Source organism: Notamacropus eugenii, chromosome 1, assembly GCF_028372415.1.
Source record: "Notamacropus eugenii isolate mMacEug1 chromosome 1, mMacEug1.pri_v2, whole genome shotgun sequence".
Lineage (NCBI taxonomy): Eukaryota > Metazoa > Chordata > Mammalia > Diprotodontia > Macropodidae > Notamacropus > Notamacropus eugenii.
In genome coordinates, this window is record NC_092872.1 from 42,084,461 (window position 1) to 42,106,573 (window position 22,113).

At 36.3% G+C, this 22,113-nt stretch overlaps 1 protein-coding gene across 3 annotated transcripts in view; it reads left to right on the top strand.

The window, feature by feature from the left end:
- The first annotated feature begins 847 nt into the window (after positions 1 to 847).
- LOC140497038 (phospholipid-transporting ATPase ABCA3-like) overlaps positions 848 to 22,113 on the top strand; it is a 243,056-nt gene continuing 221,790 nt past the window's right edge. Inside the window, exon 1 of one of the 3 annotated variants that reach the window (XM_072597544.1) lies at positions 848 to 1,226. The gene's annotated coding sequence lies outside the window, so the exon portion shown is untranslated. The remainder of the gene's footprint in view (positions 1,227 to 22,113) is intronic. The other 2 variants (XM_072597554.1, XM_072597562.1) reach the window with 2 other exon arrangements.

Below are 22,113 nucleotides of genomic sequence, written 5' to 3' on the forward strand. Positions count from 1 at the left end.
TCATAATCTAACGGGAAAGACAACATGCAAACAATTATGTAAGTACAAACAAGATTTATTAAGCATAATAGAGGCAGCCAGAAGAGCTGAAAGTTCAAATTGGATCTGAGACGCTCACTAGCTGGGTGACCCTGGGCAAGTCGCTTCACCCCCATTTGCCTCAGTTTCCTCAACTAAATGGGGCTTGGGGAACTAAAATGGGGATAATAATAGCACCTACCTCACAAGGGTTGTTGTGAGGATCAAATGAGATAATACTTGTAAAATGCATAGCGCCTGGTACATAGTGAGTTCTATATAAATGTTATCTATCACTATTGTTATTATTTTTTATTATATTATATAACATATTCTATATTGTTATATTGTATCATATTTCACATCATATTAATTATAGTATGTTATACTACAGTTTGCATTGTATTAGGTTATATTATGCTACATTATATTAATTACATATTACATTACATTATATAATGTTATACCACACTACATAGTATTATATCATGTATCGTATCCCATCCTATCCCATCCCATCCTATCCTATCCCATCCCATCCCATCCCATCCCATCCCATCCTATCCCATCCCATCCCATCCCATCCTATCCCATCCCATCCCATCCCATCCCATCCCATCCCATCCTATCCCATCCCATCCCATCCCATCCCATCCTATCCCATCCCATCCTATCCCATCCCATCCTATCCCATCCCGTCCCATCCTATCCCATCCCATCCTACCCATCTCCGAATGAGCTTCAGAGCTCTTAGTTACACAACCCCGGGACCTGTAGGAAACTCCCCTCCCCTGCCCTGCAGGGCAGGTGCCGCCCCTCCCCCAGGCCCGGAGTACGTTAGGGCTCCGAGGTGAGAGCGCATGCGCGCTACACGAAGCCCGTGGACTGGCAGGCCGGTAGAAGGGCCGCGTGCCGGGTGCGGTCCTGCAGCTTTGGATGGCGAGGCCAGCCAGGCAACAGGCGCAGAGGCCTAGTTCTTGAGCTATCTCGGGCTTCCTTCTCCACCCAGGGGATGCAGTGGCTGTGAGGAGTTGGGGCCACGGCCTCCACCCCAGCTGTCTGTGCCCAGAGACGCAAGCTGAGGCTGTGGGAACCAGTTAAGGGCCCTCGGTGAGAGGTGAGCTCCGGAGGCCTCCAGCCTCGGCCCCACCCACCTCTCTCCAATACCAGCCTGGGAGGCCGTGCCACTAGGGGGCGCCGCGACCGAGGTTTGTGGGGCCACTGGTCAGAGGGCCTGGGGAAGGTTGGGGAAGGGGGAGGGGAGGGGACTGACTGAACTGGGGGCCTCGGGAGGCCGGGTTGTGTGGGAGGCACCCAAGCAACACCCGGGCTGGAGAGATGGAAAAATGTGTTTCCTGGAAGGCCTAGAACACATACTAGTTGTTCGACCCTCTGCGTGTCTCAGTTTCCACATCTGTAAAATGATAAATGGCACCTAATTCCTAGGGTGGTTGTGAGGCTAAAATGAGATACTTGTAAAACCCTTTGCAAACCTTGAAGTATTATGTAAGCGCTAGCTGTTACTTACTATTAATTTGATACAATGTAGCCATTCTGTAGACAATTAAGTAGCTACCTTGTGTCCTTTTCACTGGAGACCTTAGATTCCATTCGCAGGGCTGGAGGGGACCCCTGTGTTTCCAAAGGCGGTGTCCCTGCCGACAAAGCTTCAAGTGCAGGCTTGGTTTAATGTCACATGATAAAAGATTTTTGGCCTAAAGTGTTCCAGGAGACGATCTACAAAGTCACTGGATCATAGGATTAGAGTTCAAAGGGAAATTTTACTGCTCTAGAATGAGTGTTTACATTTGTGTAGGTAGAGGAAGTACTCACACTGATGATATCAAGGGTACTTAAAATATTGAAATGTGCAGATCATTGATTGTACTAGGGAGAAGCTTTATATCTATCTAGATACAGATATGGACATACCTATAGATATTGATCTCTATATCTGTGTTTTTTATATAGATTAATATATATTGATCAACATATATATGTAATATAGGTAACTAGGTATGTGTGCATATGCATAATACATGTATATATTATATAATGCATTATAATATACACAAATATATATTGCAAATAATACATATAACCCTCTATTCTGTATACTCGTAAGATTTAATAAGGGGATGTGACCCATAAGAATAGGTATAACAAAAATATTACCCAATAAATATACAGGAAGTACAAATGAAGTGCTATGGTTTATGTTGTTTGACCTTTGTTCATGGAACTGATGCCATGCCATGCAAATGAAATGGATTTTAGTGAGGGAGAGATGCGAAAAGTCACCAGCCTCATTGTCTTCTCTGGAGCCATCTGGGTCCAGTGGTAAGATATAGATCAGTCCAACTGGAGATGGCTCAGGATGCAGTGGGAGACCTTGGCCTTTTTAAGCTAAAGTCTTTAACAAGTCTTCAGTTTGACTGAGGCAAAATGCCCATTCAGTGCTTAAAGCTGGGTAAAAAAAAAAAAAAAGAAAAAAATGAGGCAAAAAACCTAGCCCAGAAAAAAAAAGTCAAACTGGGAAGGGAAGACCCTCAGGGTTTCTGGCCAAAACAAAAGCAATTTGTATTTACATTTGCTCTGAGTCAATCAGGGCCAAACAATGACTGGTTTGGGATCTGTTGTTAGCCCATCATGGAGAGCGAGAGTGATTTGGCTTAAAAGTCCAAAATAAGTTTAAGACAGTGATATCAGAAGCTTTTTTGATAGTGTATTCACCATCAGTAAAACATTTTTGAGCACCCAACACCCAATGTTTGTTTACTTGCTTATTTATAAATTATGTATGTACTATGCTCATAACTATGTGTATTATAAGACTTCCACAAAAATAGAAATTAGGAAAGGATGGGGAAAAAATGAAATGATATTTGATCCTAAAATCATTTGGGAACTAGTAGAGTTTATTGAGTTGGAAAATGACATGGTCAGACTAGCACTTCAGGAAAATCTCTTTGGCATTTCTGTAGAGCATGAATTGGAGTTAAGGAAGGAAGATCATTTAGGAGATGTTGACCTGAAAACTTGGTTAAAGAAAGGCAGCAGGCTAAATGCATACATTTTATGATTTAATTAATTAATTGATCAATTCCCTATTAAAGAAAACAGTTACATAATGCATTATGGAGCCAGAAATGTTCTGGCTACCCAGTGCAGAAATCTTCTGGCTTATATACATTTTGCCGTGAGAAAGGAACTCTCCTAGTTGAACAAATCATAAATTTAGTAAGACAAGACAATTAACAAAGCAATGTCAGTCAAGTCTTGAGATTCCAAGCTGGGTAAACATATGTCCCAGGTGGTAAGGAAATCCCACCACTAGTAAGTGGCAGGCTTCCTGCCCCAAACAGGTAACTGACACAGGAAAGGGCAAACAATGTTCAATAGAAACCCAGGATGCCTATTTTTTCTTTACCATTAATATCCCATAACATAGTATGTGTCCATTATTCAAGATATGTCATAACATAGTATGTATGTATAGATAATAAGATATAAAGGGAAGTCCCATTATTCAAGATACATCATAGGTTAAAGGTCTCCCAAGAAATGCAGAGTCAGCTTTGGCTGGCTTTTGCTGACATAGGAAGAGGCATTCTCTGAGTTTACTTCAGAGAGAACAAAGAGATTATTCTAAAATTTTATATTAAACATTATCAGAGATCATTGTTGTTGGCTGCCTGAGAAGAAACAGAAATGGGGTGGTGGCTGGGTGAGAAGAAAGGGACAGATGTGAGGGATATGGATGGGCAAGTGATTGGAAATGTGGATGTGAGTAAAGGGAATGGAGAGTTGAAGATAACACTGAGTGAGAAAATCTGGGTCATTGAAAGTAGAGTAATGTCCTCAACAGTAATAGAGAAGTTTAGAAAGATGATACCCAGAGCATAAGGCAAGGCAATGTGGTATAGTGGGTAGAGATAACTCTTAGTCAGGAAAACTTGAGTTCAAATCTCACCTCATACAAATAGTGGCTCTGTGACCTTTGCAAGTCACTTAATCTCTCCGTGCTGTAAGTATGGGAATTGATTAGGTTTTCTTTAAAGTTTAATTAAATTGTTCTTAAGATTTCGTTGACTCAGAGTATTGACATCACTTCTGGTCTTTTAAGTATAAAACAGCCAGAAGGAACTCCATTTGCCTCCTGATGTTTGGTTGGTGGAAAGTGATGGGCAACTCAGGCAAGAGAGATGTCCTGAATACCTATTTTTGTTCAATACATTCCTCTGCTGTGGCTATGGAAATCTCTTTTTGTTAGTTGTTCAATGAATGAGGTGTCTCATTTTGTTCTACTAATTGAACACAAACTAACAGAGAAGTGGCCTGAATCAGGCCCAGCTCAGAACAAGCACACATACAAGGCAACCTTGTAAGCCACTTATATTCTGACAGGAAGGATCAGGAAGACATTTTCTGCTTGAATTCTCAGGAGGGCCAGTTCATCAGTGTCTTCCCCTCTGCTTGTAGCTGCGAAATGGGGGAAGTGTCTCTAAGGAAGGCCACCTTACTTAAACTAGATTCAGTCTGCAGCATCAGGGCCACCTGCTATGGCTGTGTCTGTGTTGCTAAAGCTAGGTGCTAGAGAAGAAAAAGTCATCCTATATATTTCTCTCCCTTGAGATAGAGAATGTATCAGTTCTTGAACTCTGAACCTTTCTCTCCTGCCTTCTTCCCAGAATGCTCTACAAACCAATCCTCATCATCTATCTAGATAGGCTCTTAGAGTTTCTCTAAAATGTTTAGTGCTGGGCCTCCTGGGATTGTTGGGTGGCAGGATTGCACTGGAATAAATCCAACTTGGTCATAGAATATAGTCTTTTTAGTAGTGTTGTAGCCTCTGTGCTTATGGTTTGTTTCACATTGTTGTATTAATATTTATTAGAGATGTTGGCATATAGTTGGTTTTTTCCTTTGCTTTCTCCTTGGGTTAGGTATCAAAAACATATTTATGTCATAGAAGGTAGGGGCAGCTAGGTGGTGCAGTGGATAAAGCACCAGTGCAAGAGTCAGGAGGACCTGAGTTCAAATCTCACCTCAGACACTTGACACTCACTAGCTGTGTGACCTTGGGCAAGTCACTTAGCCCCAACTGCCTCATCCTGGGTCATCTCCAGTCATCCTGATGAATTCTGGTCTCTGGATTCAGATGGCTCTGGAGGAGAAGTGAGCCTGGTGACCTGCACAGCCCTCTCTCACTCAAAACAAAGTCTAGTGCAAGTCATGTCACTATTTCTCTGGTGGCATGGTCTTCGGCAACGAAGGATGAACACACACATATCATAGAAGGTGCTTAGTAGAGTGCTCTTTTGCTACTTTTTTTGCAAACATTTTTACAAGATTGAAATTATTCTTTGAATGAGAAGAATTCACTTGTAAATAAATTTGTTCAGTTTTTTTCTGAGTTTATATATATCTTCATTACTTTTTTAACTTGGAATGTTTGAATTGTCTATTTTTTGTTATGAGTATTTTATATTATTGCAAATATTTAATCATTTTATTTAAGTTATATATTTTGTTGACATATTACTTGGCAAACTATTTTCTAGTTTTTAGTTATTTCCTTTATTTCATCTTCATTTACTGTAAATTCTTATCTTTTGTTCTTAATGCTGACAATAGTTGCTTGTTTTATTTATCAGTTTAGTAGATTTTTTGCTTTTAGTTTTGTTAACTCTTTAATTTTCAAAATTTCTGACTTGATGGTGTTTGCTTCTTGTGTTCTGTTACTTTTCTAGTTATTTTAGTTGCATGTCCTATTCATTGATCTGTTTCTCTTTTGCTAGTAAATGTATTTAACATGTACATTTTCCCCTTTGGGAACACTTTGGTTGAATTCCAAAAGTTTTGGTATGTTGTATCATCTTCATTTTCTTTGGAACTTTTTGTTGTGTTTATGATTTGTTCTTTGATACTTTGATTCTTTAGAATTTATTTAGCCTTCAATTAATTTTAATCCTTTCTCTTATTGTCTATTTCTCCTAATGAACTAATTAATTTTTCTTTTAAACATTTCAAAGTTGTGACATTTGATGTATATATTGAATGATGATATTCTTTATCTGTGGTGCTATTGAGTATAATTTTAATCTCCCTGCTTATTTCTTTTAATTTTACTGTTGCCTTTTCTGGGATCATAAATGATATACCCATTTGTTTTTTTTTTAATTTACCTGAAGCATAATAACTGTTGCTCTATCCTTTTAATTATCTGTGAATGCATATGTTTCTTTTTTATGTTTAAAAAGGTTTGTATTTATTTTATGTATTGCGTTTCTTGTAAATTAACCTCTTAGCTAATGGCCATAGGGTAGAAACCTGTTGCCTTACTTTATTTTTTGAAGTAAAAAATGTATACTTTGATCTGTAGTCAGACTTCATCAGTTCTTTCTCTTGAGATGGATAGCATTTTTCATCATAAGTCCTTTGATATTGTCTTGGATCATTGTATTGCTGAAAATAGTGAAATAATTCACACGATCTTTGTTACGATATTGCTGTTAATGTGTACAATGTTCTCCTGATTCTTCTTACTTCACTTTGTATCAGTTCATATAAGTCTTCCCAGATTTTTCTGAAACCATTCTGCTCATCTTTTCTTATAGCATAATAATATTCCATCACAATCATATACCACAACTTGTTGAGCCATTCCCCAGTTGATGTGTATTATCTTAATTTTCAATTCTTTGCTTACCATAAAAAGAACCACAAATATTTTTGTACACATAGGTCTTTTTCCTTTTTCTTTGATTTCTTTTGTGATACAGGTCTAGTACTGCTATTGCTAGGTCAAAGGGTATGTATAGTTTTAGAGTCCTTTGGGTACAGTTCCAAATTGTTCTCCAGAATGGTTGGATTAGTCCACAACTTCACCAAGAGTGCAATTTGTTGTGTCCTATTTTTTTCACATCTCCTCTAATATTTGTTATTTTCCTTTTCTGTCATATTAGCCAATCTGACAGAAGTGAGGTGGTACCTGAGTTATTTTAATTTGCATGTCTCTAATCAATAATGATTTACAGCATTTTTATGTGTCTATTGATAGCTTAGATTTCTTTTTCTGAAAACTGCCTGTTCATATTCTTTGGCCATTTGTCAATTGCAGAATGACTTGTATTCATAAATTTGAATCAGTTCTCTATATATTTGAAAAGTGAGGCCTTTATCAGAGAAATTTGCTATAATGACTTTTCTGGTTTCTTGCTTTTCTTCTAATCTGGAATGCATTGGTTTTGTTTATGCAAAACCTTTTAAATATGATGTAATCAAAATTATCCATCTTATATCCTGTAATGCTCTCTGTGTCTTGTTTGGTCATAAACTTTTCCGTTCTCCATAGAGCTGATGGGTAAACTATTCCATACTTTCCTAATTTGTTTGTATCACTCTTTATGTCTAAACCCATTTTGACCTTATCTTGGTGTAGTGTGAGATGTTGATCTATACCTAGTTTCAGTCAAACTGTTTTCCTTTTTTCCAAGCAATTTTTCTCAGATAGGGAGTTCTTATCCCAAGAGCTTAGGTCTTTGTGTTTATCACACACTAGACTACTGTGGTTATTTACTACTATGTATTTTGTACCTAATCTGTCCTACTGATCCACCACTCTATTTCGTAGTCAGTATCAGGTTGTTCAGATGACTACTTTGTAATGCAGTTTGAGAGCTGGTATTGCTAGGCCACCTTCCTTCCAATTTTTTTCGTGGATTCCCTTGATGTTCTTGACTTTTTGTTCTTCCAGATGAATTTTGTTATTATTTATTCTAGTTCTATAAAGTAATTTTTTTGGTAGTTTGTTTTTGGCATGAATAAGTTAATTTAGGTAGAATTGTCATTTTTATTATATTGACTTGGCCTACCCAGAAGCAATTAGTATTTATCCATTTGTTTAGATCTGACTATATTTGTGTGAGAAGTATTTTGTAATTATATTCATATAGTTCCTGGCTTTGTCTTTGCAGATAGACTTCCAAGTATTTTATATTTTCTGCAGTTATTTTAATTAGTGTTTTTCTTTCTCTTCCTGTGGGCTTAGTTAATAATATATCTAAATGCTGATTATTTATGTGGATTTGGTTCATATCCTGCAACTTTGCTGAAGTTGTTAATTACTTCAATTAGTTTTTTAATTGATTCTCTAGGATTTTCCAAGTATACCATCATATTGTCTGCAAACAGTAAGAATTTTGTTTCCTCATTGAAGATTCAAATTCCTTGGATTTCTTTTTCTTTTCTTCTTGATATATCTAGCATGTCTAGGACAATAATGGATAATAGCGGTGACAGTGGTCATCCTTGCTTAGCTCCTGGTCTTATTGAGAAGGGTAAGCATTTTAGCTTATCACCATTACAAATAATGCTCACTGATAGTTTTAGAGAGATACTACTTATTATTTTAAGGAAAGCTCCATTTATTCCTATGCTTTCTAATGTTCTTAATAGGAATGAGTGTTGTATTTTGTCAAAAGATTTTTCTGCATGTATTAAAATAATCATATGAATTTAAAAAGATTTTAAATTTGTCGTTCATTCATTTTTAACATTCTCTTTTCCCCAAATGTATTAGTTTGTTTTCGGTTTTCAACTTTCACTTCCATAAGTTTTAAATTTTCTCCCCCTCCTTCCCCACTCTTTCTCCAAAATGGCATATAATATTATCTGGGTTCTACACATACATTCCTATTAAACACATTTTCACATTAGTCATGTTTCATAGAAGAATTATAACAAATGGGAGAAACCATGAGAAAAATAAAACAAAACATAACAAAAGAGAAAATAGTCTACTTCATTCTGTGTCTGACTCCACAGTTCTTTCTGTAAATGTGGATGGCATTTTGCATCATGAGACTTTTGGAAATGATTTAGGTCCTTGCATTTCTGTGAAGTGCTAATTAAGTCTATCAAAATCAATCCTCACACACTGTGGTTGTTGCTGTGTATAATATTCTCCTGGTTCTGCTCACTTCACTTAGCATCAGTTCATATAAGTCTTTCTAGGTTTTCCTGAAGTCTGCCTGTTTGTCATTTCTTATAGTACCACAGTATTCCATTACATTTATATACCACAACTTGTTCAGCCATTTCCCAGTTGATGAGCATCCCCTTGATTTCCAGTTCTTGGCCACCACGAAAAGAGCAGCTATAAATATTTTTGTACATGTGTAGTGCCAATGTGATATTCACAATGCTTATGCCAGGTATGAAAATGCCAGCACAGTTCTGAATCACAAAATGTAGCAGACTGTCCACATGGAAGACAGAACCAAAAATATTTATTCAAATACCAGAAAACCAAATCCCAATCCAGAAAACCAAATTCATTTTAGCAACAAAGAAATCTATACACAATAACAATGCAGGGGGCACTACCATTCCCAAGCCTTCCCTCTGTTAAGCTTCCCACAAACCAGTTCCCTTAAATAAAATCACAAACAAACTCTCCCACTCATGCTAGTTGTTGCCTGCTCTCTCTTTCCCAGCTCTGACTCACTTCCTGCTCCACCCCTTCCTGCTCCACCCATTCAGCAAACTCCTCCCACCACAGGCTCCATGTGACTCAGACTTCCATGTGACCCAGGCAGGTCACATGTGAGTGGGATAGGTTTAGTGAAGACTTCTCAGATTGTAATTCTTCTCCCAGGGGTGAGGTAAGGCCTAAAGGCTCAAGGTTATAATATTTTTAGAATAGAATAGTTCCATATAAGGATATAAAACTGCGTAGTGTATTAGGGTCTCAGTGATTGGACAAAACTCACATAATTCCTCGATGTCTTCATTTCAAAAAGGATTGGTTAGATTTCGTGTCTAGAATGTAAGATCATATTCTTAGCTAATGAGGATAATGGTCAGTAGGGGAGGAGGGACTTGCGTTAGGGTCTATATAAATCACTGCCTTTTCTTTGTCTTTGTCTTTCCTACTCCAGATGAACTGGTGTAGGATTGTCCCGATTCTCGAGAATCTAGTAAATAAACTTTCTGTCATCACTTTGAGAGGCCTCTGAGTAATTAATTTATGTAGGGACCTGAGCCATCCCACACACAAGGGACCGGTAATGAATGGGAAAGGTCTTCCTATTTAAATTAACATTACACATGTGAGTCCTTTTCCCATTTTTATGATCTCTTTGGGATACAGCCCTAGAAGCAGTATTGTTGAGTCAAAGGGTATCCACATTTTTATAGCCCTCTGAGCATAGTTCCAAACTGTTCTCCAGAATGACTGGATCAGGTCACAGCTCTACCAACAATGAATTAGTGTTCCAACTGTCCTACATTTTCCCCAACATTTTTCATTTTCCTGTTTTGTCATGTTAGCCAGTCTGATAGGTATATTTTTACATTCTTTAAAAAATTTTTCTTTGAGTTCCAAATTCTCTCCCTCCCTTCCATTTCTCCACTGTCCACTAAAAAGTCAGGCTATAAGATATCAACTATACCTGTGAAATCATGCAAAATATATTTCCATATTAGTCATGTTTTTTAAAAAGCAAGAATAATAAAATGGAAAAAATCATACTTCCATTTGCACTCAAGAGTTCATCAGTTCTCTTTGGGAGTGAATAGCATTTTTTTTATCATGAGTACTTTGAAATTGTTTAGGGTCATTGTATTGATCAGAGTAGCAAGTCATTCGCAGGTGGCCATAATTACAACATTATTATTAACTCTGCATAATGGTTCTTCTTACTTCTTACTTCTTCATTTTGCATCAGTTCATGTAGATGTTGCCATGTTTTTCTGAAACCACTGCTCCTCCTTGTTTCTTATAGCACAGTAGTACTCTATCGCAATCATATTTCACAACTTGTTCAGCCATTCTCCAGTTGATGAATATCCCCTTGATTTCCATGTCTTTGGCTTCACAAAAGAGTTGTTATAAGTATTTTTGTGCATGTATGTTCTTTTCCATTTTCTTTAACTTGTTTGGGATAAAAAGATCTGGGTCACTGAGTATGCACAGTTTTATAGTTCCTTTGGACATGGTTCCAAATTGTTTTCCACAATGGTTAGATCAGTTCACAACTCCACCAGCAGTTCATTAGTGTGCCTATTTTCCCCTTATCCACTCCAGCATTTGTCATTTCTAATGTGTATGTGGTGGTACCTCAGTTGTTTTTTTTTTCATTTATATTTCTCTTGTCAGTAGTGATCTACAGCATTTTTTCATGTAACTACAGATAGCTTGATTTCTTCTTCTGAAAACTGTGTGTTCATATTCTTTGACCATTTATCAATTTGGGAATGGCTATTGTTTTTATAAATTTGATTCTGTTCTATATTCAGTATATATTTAAGAAATGAAGTGTTTATCAGAGAAACTTGGTGTAAAAAAATTTTGATATTACTTCATTGTCCCCAGCACCCTCCAGCAAAATGCAGTTTCCTTGATCACCTCTCCCACTGGATCTCTTTTTGATCTGAATCTGTCTGATAACATGACTGCCACCTTTGCCCCCTTCACCTCAGCTGAAGCATGCTAGGTTATGCTTCACCCTTTATTTTAACTCTGTATGTGTCTTTCTGTTTCAGGTGTGTCTCACATAAACAATATATTATTGAATTCTGGTTTCTAATCCATTATGAGTGAGATCATTCTATTCACTTTCATAGTTATGATTACTAATTGTGTATTTCCCCCCTTGCATTCTCCTGTAAAAGTTTTGCTTGTGTGCCTCTTTTATGTAAGAAAAATTTCCCCATTTTACCTTTTCCTTCTCCCTTCTCCCAGTGCATCCTTCTTTCTTCCCCCTTCATTTTTTTTGATCATCCTACAAAATCAACTCACACTTGTGTCCTCTGTCCACGTAAACTTCTTTTAACAGCCCAATAATGATTAAGTCCTTTGGAGTTACATGTATCGCCTTCCCATAAAAGAATGTGAACGTTTTCATTTTATTGAGTCCTTTATGATTATTCTTTTATGTTTACCTTTTTATACTTCTTTTGAATCTTTGTTTTGAATGTCAGGTTTTCTATTCATCTCTGGTCCTTTCACTGGGAATTGTTAAAAGCCCTCTACTTCATTAGGTGTTTATTTTTGTCTCCTGAAGGATTACAATCAGTTTTTCTGGGTAGGGGATTCTTGATGGAATTCTAGGTCCTTTGCTTTCTGGAATATCAGTTCTCTTCTCCTTTAATGTGGAAGTCACTAAATCTTGTGTGATCCTAACTTGTGGCTTTACAATTTTTAAATCATTTCTTTCTGGGTGCTTGAAGTATTTTCTCTTTGATCTGGAAGCTAAAATATTCCTGGGAGTTTCTATTAATTTCTATTTTGCCCTCTGGATCCAAGATATCAGGGTAGTTTTTCTTGAAAATTTCTTGAAATATGTTGTCAGGGTTGTTTCTTTGATCATGGCTGTCAGGTGGTCCAATAATTCTTAAATTCTCTCTCCTGGATCTATTTCCCAAGCCAGTTTTTCCAAAGAGATATCTCACATTTTCTTCTATTTTTCATTTGTTTGGTTTTGTTTTATTGTTTATTGATGTCTTATGAAGTCTAGCTTCCACTTTCCCAATTCTAATTTTTAAGAAAGCATTTCCTTCAGTGTTATTTTGTATCTCTTTTCCATTTGGCCAATTCTGCTTTTTAAGGAGCTGTTTTCTGCAGTGAATCTTGTACCTTTTCCATTTTACCTAGATAATTATATAATTTTTGTTGTTTTTCTTCTTGATATGGGTAGTTATGCTGATGATATTCCTAATGTTGAACCAGTCCTGCATTCCTGGTGTAAATTCCACTGGTCTTTGTGTACTATCTTTTTGGTATATTGTTATAATCTCCTTGCTAGTTTTTAATTTAAAATTTTTGCACTAATAGTCGTTATGGAAATTGGTCCACAGTTTTCTTTCTATGTTTTTCCCATCCTGGATTAGGTATCAAAATCATATTTGTGTCATGAAAGGAATTTGGTAGGACTCCTTCACCTGTTTTCTCAAATAGTTTATATAGTATTAGAATTAATTAATTCTTCTTTATATGTTTGGTAGAATTTACTTGTAGTTCTATCTGGTCCTGGGAATTTTTTCTCATTGAGTTCATTGATGGCTTATTCAGTTTCTTTCTCTAAGATAGGGTTATTTAAGTATTCTATTTCCTCTTCTGTTAATTGGATAATTTCTGTTTTTGTAAGCATTCACCCATTTCACTCAGATTGTCAGATGTATTGGTATATAATTGGGCAAAATAATTCCTGACAATTACTTTAATTTCCTCTTCATTGGTGATTTCACCTTTTTTATTTTTGATACTGCTAATTTAGTTTTCTTCTTTCTTTTTTTAAAGTCAAATTAACCCATACCTTATTTTATTGTGTGGTTTTTCCCCTTATAAAGCCAGCTCCTAGTTTTATTTATTATTTCAATGGTTTTCCTAGTTTCAATATTATTAATCTCTCCTTTGATTTTCAGGATTTCCAATTTAGTGGTTATTTGGGGGAGGATTGATTTGGTTTTTTTCCTCATTTTTTAAATGCATGTCCAATTCATTGATCTGATATTTCTCTGTTGATATAAGCATTTCGAGATATAAATTTTCCCATGATTACTGCTTTAGCTACATCCCATAAATTTTGGTATATTGTCTCATTGTACTCATTCTCTTCAATGAAATTATCAATTGTTTCTATGGTTTATTCTTTGACCCACTCATTCTTTAGGATTAGATTATTTAGTTTTCTAATACATTTTTAATTTATCTTTTCATGGCTCTTTATTGAATATAATTTTTACTGCATCATGACCTGAAAAGGATACATTTAATATTTCTGCTTTCTTACTTTTGGTTGGTAAGTTTTAATGCCCCAATACATGGTCAAGTTTTGTGAAGATGATATTTCAACCTGAAAAACAAAGATATACTCCTTTCTGTTCCCCTTCATTTGAATGTTTGTATTTCACATGTGTTTCTTGTGTACAAAATATTGTTGGATTTTACATTTTACTCTGTTCTGCTTCTTCTGTTTTATAGGTGAGTTCATCCCATTCACATTCATGGTAATGATTGTTAATTGTCTATTTTCTAACTTTTCGTCATAATTGGAATTTAACAAAAGGATAAATTGAGGGAAATCTCCAAGCATGATAACATTTATTAGCAGAGACATGCTACCTGTCAATAAATAGGTCTGTAGATTGTCTCCATTTATGTCAAAGAGTCCAAGCAAAAGGACAATTCCCTTTTTATAGGTTTTGGGGCATACAGAACAAAGAATAGAATAAGTTAGATGACATCTTGGGATTAGGATCAACTAGATTGGTTACAGTGGTGAGGTGCAGAAAACGCTACAATAATGGGTCTAGCAGTGACCCCTCTTCTTCTCTCATGAGACTAAGAAGTGTTCATTGCTTAATGAGTCCATATGCGAGATAGCAGCCCAGAAGATGACAACTTTGCCCTATGAGAACTCCTGTAAGAGCTCAAAAGGGATTTTTAAAATCATGTAAGTGTGGTAGAAGAAAAATTGGGGAAAGAAATGACAGTTGTGCAAGAAAATCATGAGAAAAATCTTGGTAAAGGAAGCACAAAAAATGGAAGAGATGTATAAAATGTATAAAAATTCATTAAAGAAAAGAGCTTTTTAAAAGGTAGAACTGGCAAAATGAAAAAGGAGGTACAATATTCCCCTGAAGAAAATAATTCCTGGTAAAGTAAAATTGAGCAAACAGAAAAGGAGGTACAAAACTCCATTGAAAAAAAACCAGCTTCTTAAAAAAAAAGTAGACTTAGCCAAATGGAAAAAGAGATGTAAAATTAAAAAAAGTAGAATTGGTCATTTCTAAAGGAAGTTTAAAAGTTAACTGAAGAAAACAACTCCTTAAAGATTAGAATTGGGCAAGTGGAAGCTAATGACTCCATGAGATATTAATAGTCAATGAAACAAAATCAAAGCAATGAAAAAATTGAAAACAATCTGAAATACCTCACTGGAAAAATAACTGACCTGGAAAATAGATCCAGGAGAGATAATGTAAGAATTATTGGACTACCTGAAAGTCATGATTTAAGAAAAGCAGCCTGGCCAGCATCTTCCAAGAAATTATCAAAGAAACTGCCTTGATATCCTAGAATGAGAGGGTAACATAGAAATTGAAATAATCACCAATAATGCCCTTAAAGAGATCCCAAAATGCAAACTCCCTAAAATATTATAGCCAAATTTCCAAGCTTCCAGGTCAAGGAGACACTACTTCAAGCAGCCAGAATAATATTCCAGAAGGCAAAGGAGCTTGGATTATAATCAAGAATCGCCTACTCAATGAAACTGAGTATAAACCTTCAAGGGAAAAGATTGACATTCAATGAAATAGAGGGCTTTCAGATGTTCTTGATTTAAGACCAAAGTGAAACAGAAAACTCTATTTTCATATACAAGACTCAAAACAAAAAATATGTAAACAGGAGAGAGAAATCATAAGTTATTCAATAAGGTCAAACTGTTTGTATCCCTATGCAGAAGATGATACTTGTAACTCTTAAGAACTGTATCACTGGGGCAGAGCCAAGATGGTGGAGTAGAAAGACACACATATACCAGCTCTTCCCCTACAGCCCATAAAATACCTGTAAAGAAAGATTCTTGACAAATTCTAGAGCAGCAGAAGCCATAGAATGACAGAGTGGAGGAGATTTCCAGCGCAGGGTGAGCTGAAAGGCCTATGGGAAACATCTGTCACACCAGATGTGGAGCAGAGCCCAGCCCAGACTTGGCCACCCACGGTCTGGGAGGAGGATGAGGGCAGGCCTTGGGGGCAGAATCTCCAGTCAAAGTAGCAGCGGCTCACAGATCCTTCAACCCACAGGCGCTCAAAGCTCCTGCCTCAGGCAGCATTGGCTGAGTGGCAGAAGCTTCCACGGCAGCCCGAATCCATTGTTGGATCGTAAAACCCCTGGGGGCACTGAGCAGTTGACCCTTATCTCAGCCCTATGTAGAGGCCCTGCCCCCATCTAATACTCCTGGGGGATTTGAGCAGCTGATCTTTATCTCACACTGAATGGCGGCCCTGTCCCTGCAGTTTTTCTGAATCTCAGCCCTCAATGCTGTCTTGGTGGAACTGGAGGTGAGGTGGTTGTGAAGAGGAAACTCTATTCCTCAGATTCTGGGCACAAAAATTTCTACTTGCTCCTACCAGTGTACACGCTTGATTATACCACCTTGGAGGAACTGAGATCTTACAGACCCCCAGAGTAAACCCTACTCTTGACAAAGGACCTAAAAATCAAGTAATTGGTAGGGAAAATGCCCAAAAAAAGAGGGAAAAAAATAAGACTATAAAAGCTTACTTTTTTGGTGAACAGATATCTTCTCCTATCCTTTCAGATGAGAAAGAACAATGCTTACCATCAGGGAAAGACATAAAAGTCAAGGCTTCTGTATCCCAAATATCCAAAATAAATATTCAATGGTCTTAAGTCATGGAAGAGCTCAAAAAGGATTTTGAAAATCAAGTAAGAGAAGTAGAGGAAAAATTGGGAAGAGAAATGAGAGAGATGCAAGAAAATCATGACAAGTAGGTCAACAGCTTGCTAAAGGAGACCCAAAAAATTGCTGAAGAAAATAACACCTTGAAAAATAAGCTAACTCAACTGGCAAAAGAGGTTCAAAAAGCCAATGAGGAGACGAATGCTTTAAAAAGCAGAAGTAGCCAAATGGAAAAGGAGGTTCAAAAGCTCACTGAAGAAAATAGTTCTTAAAAATTAGAATGGAACAGAAGGAGGCTAATGACTTTATAAGAAACCAAGAAATCACAAAACAAAATCAGAAGAATGAAAAAATGGAAGATAATGTGAAATATCTCATTGGAAAAACAACTGACCTGCAAAATAGATCCAGGAGAGACAATTTAAAAATTATAGGACTACCTGAAAGCCATAATCAAAAAAAAGAGCCTACACATCACCTTTCCTGAAATTATCAAGGAAAACTACCCTGATGTTCTAGAACCAGGGGGCAAAATAAATACTGAAAGAATCTACCAATCACATCCTGAAAGAGATCCAAAAAGAAAAACTCCTAGGAACATTGTAGCCAAATTCCAGAGTTCCCAGGTCAAGGAGAAAATATTGCAGGCAGCTAGAAAGAAACAATTAGAGTATTGTGGAAATACAATCAGGATAACACAAGATCTGGCAGCTTCTACGTGAAGGGATTGAAAGGTGTGGAATATGATATTCCAGAAGTCAAAGGAACTAGGACTAAAACCAAGAATCACCTACCCAGCAAAACTGAGTATAATACTTCAGGGGAAAAATTGGTCTTTCCATGAAATAGAGGACTTTCAAGCATTCTTGATGAAAAGACCAAAGCTGAAAAGAAAATCTGACTTTCAAACACAAGAATGAAGAGAAGCATGAAAAGGTGAACAGCAAAAAGAAGTCATAAGGGACTTACTAAAGTTGAACTGTTTACATTACTACATGGAAAGACAATATTTGTAACTCTTGAAACTTTTTTTCAGTATCTGGGTAGTTGGTGGGATTACACACACACACACACACACATACACACACACACACAGCACAGGGTGAGTTGAATAGGATGGGATCATGTCTAAAAAAATGAAATTAAGGGGTGAGAGAGGAAAATATTGGGAGGAGAAAGGGAGAAATGGAATGGGGCAAATTATCTCTCATAAAAGAGGCAAGTAAAAGACTTTTCAGTGGAGGGAAAAAGTGGGGAGGTGAGAGAGAAAACATGAAACTTATTCTCATCACATTTGACTCAAGGAAGGAATAAAATGCATACTCATTTTGGTATGAAAACCTATCTTACAATACAGGAAAGTGGGGGAGAAGGGGATAAACAGAGTGGGGGGGGTGATGGAAGAGAGGGCAATGGGAGGAGGGAGCAATTAGAAGTCAACACTCTTGGGGAGGGACAGGATCAAAAGAGAGAATAGAAGCAATGCGGGGCAGGATAGGATGGAGGGAATTATAGTTAGTCTTACACAACATGACTATTATGGAAGTCATTTGCAAAACTATGGCCTATATTGAATGGCCTATATTGATATAGCCTATATTGAATTGCTTGCTTTCCCAAGGGGGATGGGTGGGGAGGGAGGGAGGAAGAGAAGTGGGATCTCAAAGTTTTAGGAACAACTGTTGAGTATTTTTCTTGCATACAACTAGGAAATAAGAAATACAGGTAATGGGGTATAGAAATTTATCTTGCCCTACAGGACAAAAGAGAAGATGGGGATAAGGGAAGGGAAGGATGTTAGAAGGGAGGGCAGATTGGTCATAGGATATTTAGAATGCTCGGCATTTTGGGGAGGGAGAAATGGGCAGAAAATTTGGAACTCAAAATTTTGTGGAAATGAATGTTGAAAACTTAAATAAAAAATAAAATGAAAGAGGGGGTCAGAAAAAAAAACTATCACTATTAAGGCAGTTAGAAGGAGTATACATAGACAGATGGTATGGTTATAAGTTGACTTTGATAGGGTGAAAAAGAGAATTACACTGGAAGAAGAGGGAAGGGAGAGGTAGAATGAAGTAAATAAACTATGTCACATGAAGAGGAATGAAAGGCTCATACAATGGAGGGGAAAATGAGTTGGGGTTTTTTTGAGCATTCCTTGAACCTTACTCTCATCAGATTTGACTCAGAGAGGGAGTAGTCTACATACTCAGTTCGTATAAAAATCTATCTTATTTTATAGGGAAGTAAGGAAGCAAGACAAGAAAAAGTGGGGAGGGACTGATAGAAGGGAAGGCAGATTTGAAGGAGGCAGTGGTTAGAAGCAAAACATTAGTGACAAGGAATAGGTGAAAGGAGAGAGTGAAGTATAAATAGAGAGAAAAATAGGATGGAAGGGAATATACAGTAATCATAACTGTGAATGTTAATGGGATGAACTCACCCATAAAATGGAAGTGCATAGCAGAGTGAATTAAAACCAGAATCCTATAATGCTTTGTTTACAAGAAACACATTTGAAGCAGAGAAAGACACACAGGTTAAAGGTAAAAGGCTAGGGCAGAATCTAATATGCTTCAGATGAAGTAAAAAACAAAGCAGGGTAGCAATCGTGATCTCAGACAAGGTAAAAATACAAATAGATCTAGTAAATCAATCCAATAAAAAGAGAACCTAAATGTTACTAAAAGTAAAACTATACTACCAATGGAACCTTAACTTGCCCCTCTCAGAGGTAAATCTAATCACAAAAATAAGAAATAAGTTAGGAGATGAATAGAATTTTAGAAAAGTTAGATGTGATGGACCTCTGGAGAAAATTGAATGGTGGTAGAAAGAAATATACCTTTTTCTCAGTGGTACATGGTACCTACACAAAAATTGACCATGCGCAGTCAAGTGCAGGAAATCAGAATTATAGATGCATCCTTTTCAGGTCATGATGCAATAAAAATTACATTTAATAAAGGGTCATAGAAAGATAGATTTAAAATGAATTGGGAACTAAATAATCTGTACCTAAAGAATGAATGGGTGAAAGAACAAATCATAGAAACAGTAATTTCACTGAAGAGAATGAACACAATGAGGCAATATAACAAAATTTATGGGATGCAGCCAAATCAGTACTTAGAGGTAAATTTACACCTCTAAACACATCAATAACATAGAGAAACAGCAGTTCAATGAATTGGGAATGGATCTAAAGAAACTAGGAAAAAAACAAATCGAAAATCCTCGATTAAAGACCAAATCAGAAATCCTGAAAATCAAAGGAGATTAATAAGATTGGAAGTAAGAAAACCATTGAACTAAGAGCTGGTTTTATGGGGGGGAACCCCAATAAAAAAAGATAAACCCTTGATTAATTTGATTTAAAAAGATAGAAAACCAAATTACCAGTATGAAAAATGAAAATGGTGAATTCACCATTCGTGAGGAAATTAAAGCAATAATTAGGAGCTATTTTGCCCAATTACATGCCAATAAATCTGACAATCTAAGTGAAATGGGTGAATATTTACAAAAATATGAATTGTCCAGATTAACAGAAGAGGGAATATAATACCTAAATAACTTCATGTTAGAAAAAGAAATTGAACGAGCCATTAATGAAATACCTAGGAAAAGATTTCCAAGGCCAGGTGGACTCACAAGTGAATTCTACCAAACAGTTAAAGAATAATTAGTTCCACTACCACATAAACTATTTGGGAAAATAGACAGAGTCCTCCCAAATTTCTTTTATGACACAAATATGGTTTTTATGCTTAAATGTTGAAGAGTCAAAACAGAGAAAACTATAGTCCAATTTCCCTAATGAAAACTGATGTAAAAAATTTAAAATACTAGGAAGGGTTATTACAGCAACATATCACAAGAGCCATAAATTATGACCATATGGGATTTATACCAGGAATGCAATACTGGTTTATTATTAGGAAAACCATTAACTTAACTGACCATAAGAGTATTATCTCCAAAGATGCAGAAAAAACTTTTGACAAAATACAACACCCACTTCTATTAAAAACTCTGGAGAGCATAGGAATAATGGAACTTTCCTTAAGATGATAATTAGTATCAATCTAAAACCATCAGCAAGCATTATCTGTAGTAGGTATAAGCTAAAAGCCTTCCCAGTAAGACTGGGATGAAGCAAAGATTTCCATTGTCATCACTATTGTTTAATAGTGCACTGGAGATGTTAGCTATAGCAATAAGAGGAAAAAAAAGAAATTGAAGGAATTAGAATAGGCAATGAAGAAATAAAACATTTTGCAGATAACATAATATTATACTTAGAGAATCTAGAGAATCAACTAAAAATTAGTTGAAATAATAAACAACTTTAGCAGAGCTGCAGGATATAAAATAAATCCATATAAATCACCAGCATTTCTATATATTACTAACAAAGTCCAGCAGCAAAAGAGAGAAATTTTTTTAAAAATGACTTTAGACAATATAAAACAATTGGTAGTCTACCTGTCAAGAAAAACCCAGGAACTATATGAATACAATTACAAAACACTTTTCATAGAAATAAAGTCACATCTAAACAACTGGAAAAATATTGATTGCTGATGGGTAGGCCAAGTCAGTATTACAGGTGACAATTCCATCTAAATCACTCTACTTATTCAGTGCCATATCAATCAAACTACCAAAAAATTATTTTTGTAAGGCTAGAAAAAATCCTAACAAAATTCATCTAGAAGAACAATAGGTTCAGATTGTCCGGGAATTCATGAAAACAAATGTGAAGGAAGGTGACCAAGTAGTACCATATCTCAAACTGTATTATAAAGAAGAATAAAACTATCTCATACTGGCTAAGAAATAGAGTGGTGGATCAGTGGAGAATAGATTACATACATAGGACTCTCAGTAGTATTTGCCATGGTATTTAGTACTTGATAAATGTGAAGCTCTAAGCTTTTGGGACAAGAACTGGCTATTTGATAAAAACTGCTAGGAAAACTGGAAAACAATATAGTAAAAACTGATAGACTACCATCTTTGTGTTACCAAGATCAAAATGGGTATGTGATTTAAAGTGTCATACTGTAGGCAGATTAGGAGATCAAGGAGTGGTTTACCCCTCAGATGTATAGAGAAGGCAAGAATTTGTGACCAAACAAGAGATAGAGAGCGTTACTAGATGTAAAGTGAACAATTTTGGTCATATTAAAGTTTGCACAAACAAAAACCAAAATGAGAAAGAAAGAGGAAGCTGGGAAACACTTTTTTTACAGTTAGTGTCTCTAATAAATGCTTCATTTCTTAGATATATAGAGAACTCATTCAAATCTATAAGAGAACAAGTTATTCCTGAGTTGATAAATGGTCAAAGGATATGAACAGGCAGTTTTTAGATGAAGAAATTAAACCTATCTATGGGCATGGGAAAAAAATCTCTAAAACAGTATTGATTAAAGAAATACAAATTAAAACAACTCTGAAGTGCCATATCACACCTATGAAATAGGTTAATATGACAAAAATGAAAATACTAAATGTTGGAGGGGATGTAGGAAAATTGGAACACTAATGCACTGTTGGTGGAGATGTGAACTGATCCAACCATTCTGGAGAGCAACTTTGGAACTGTCCACCAAGACGTATAAAACCTGGCATACCCTTTGACCCA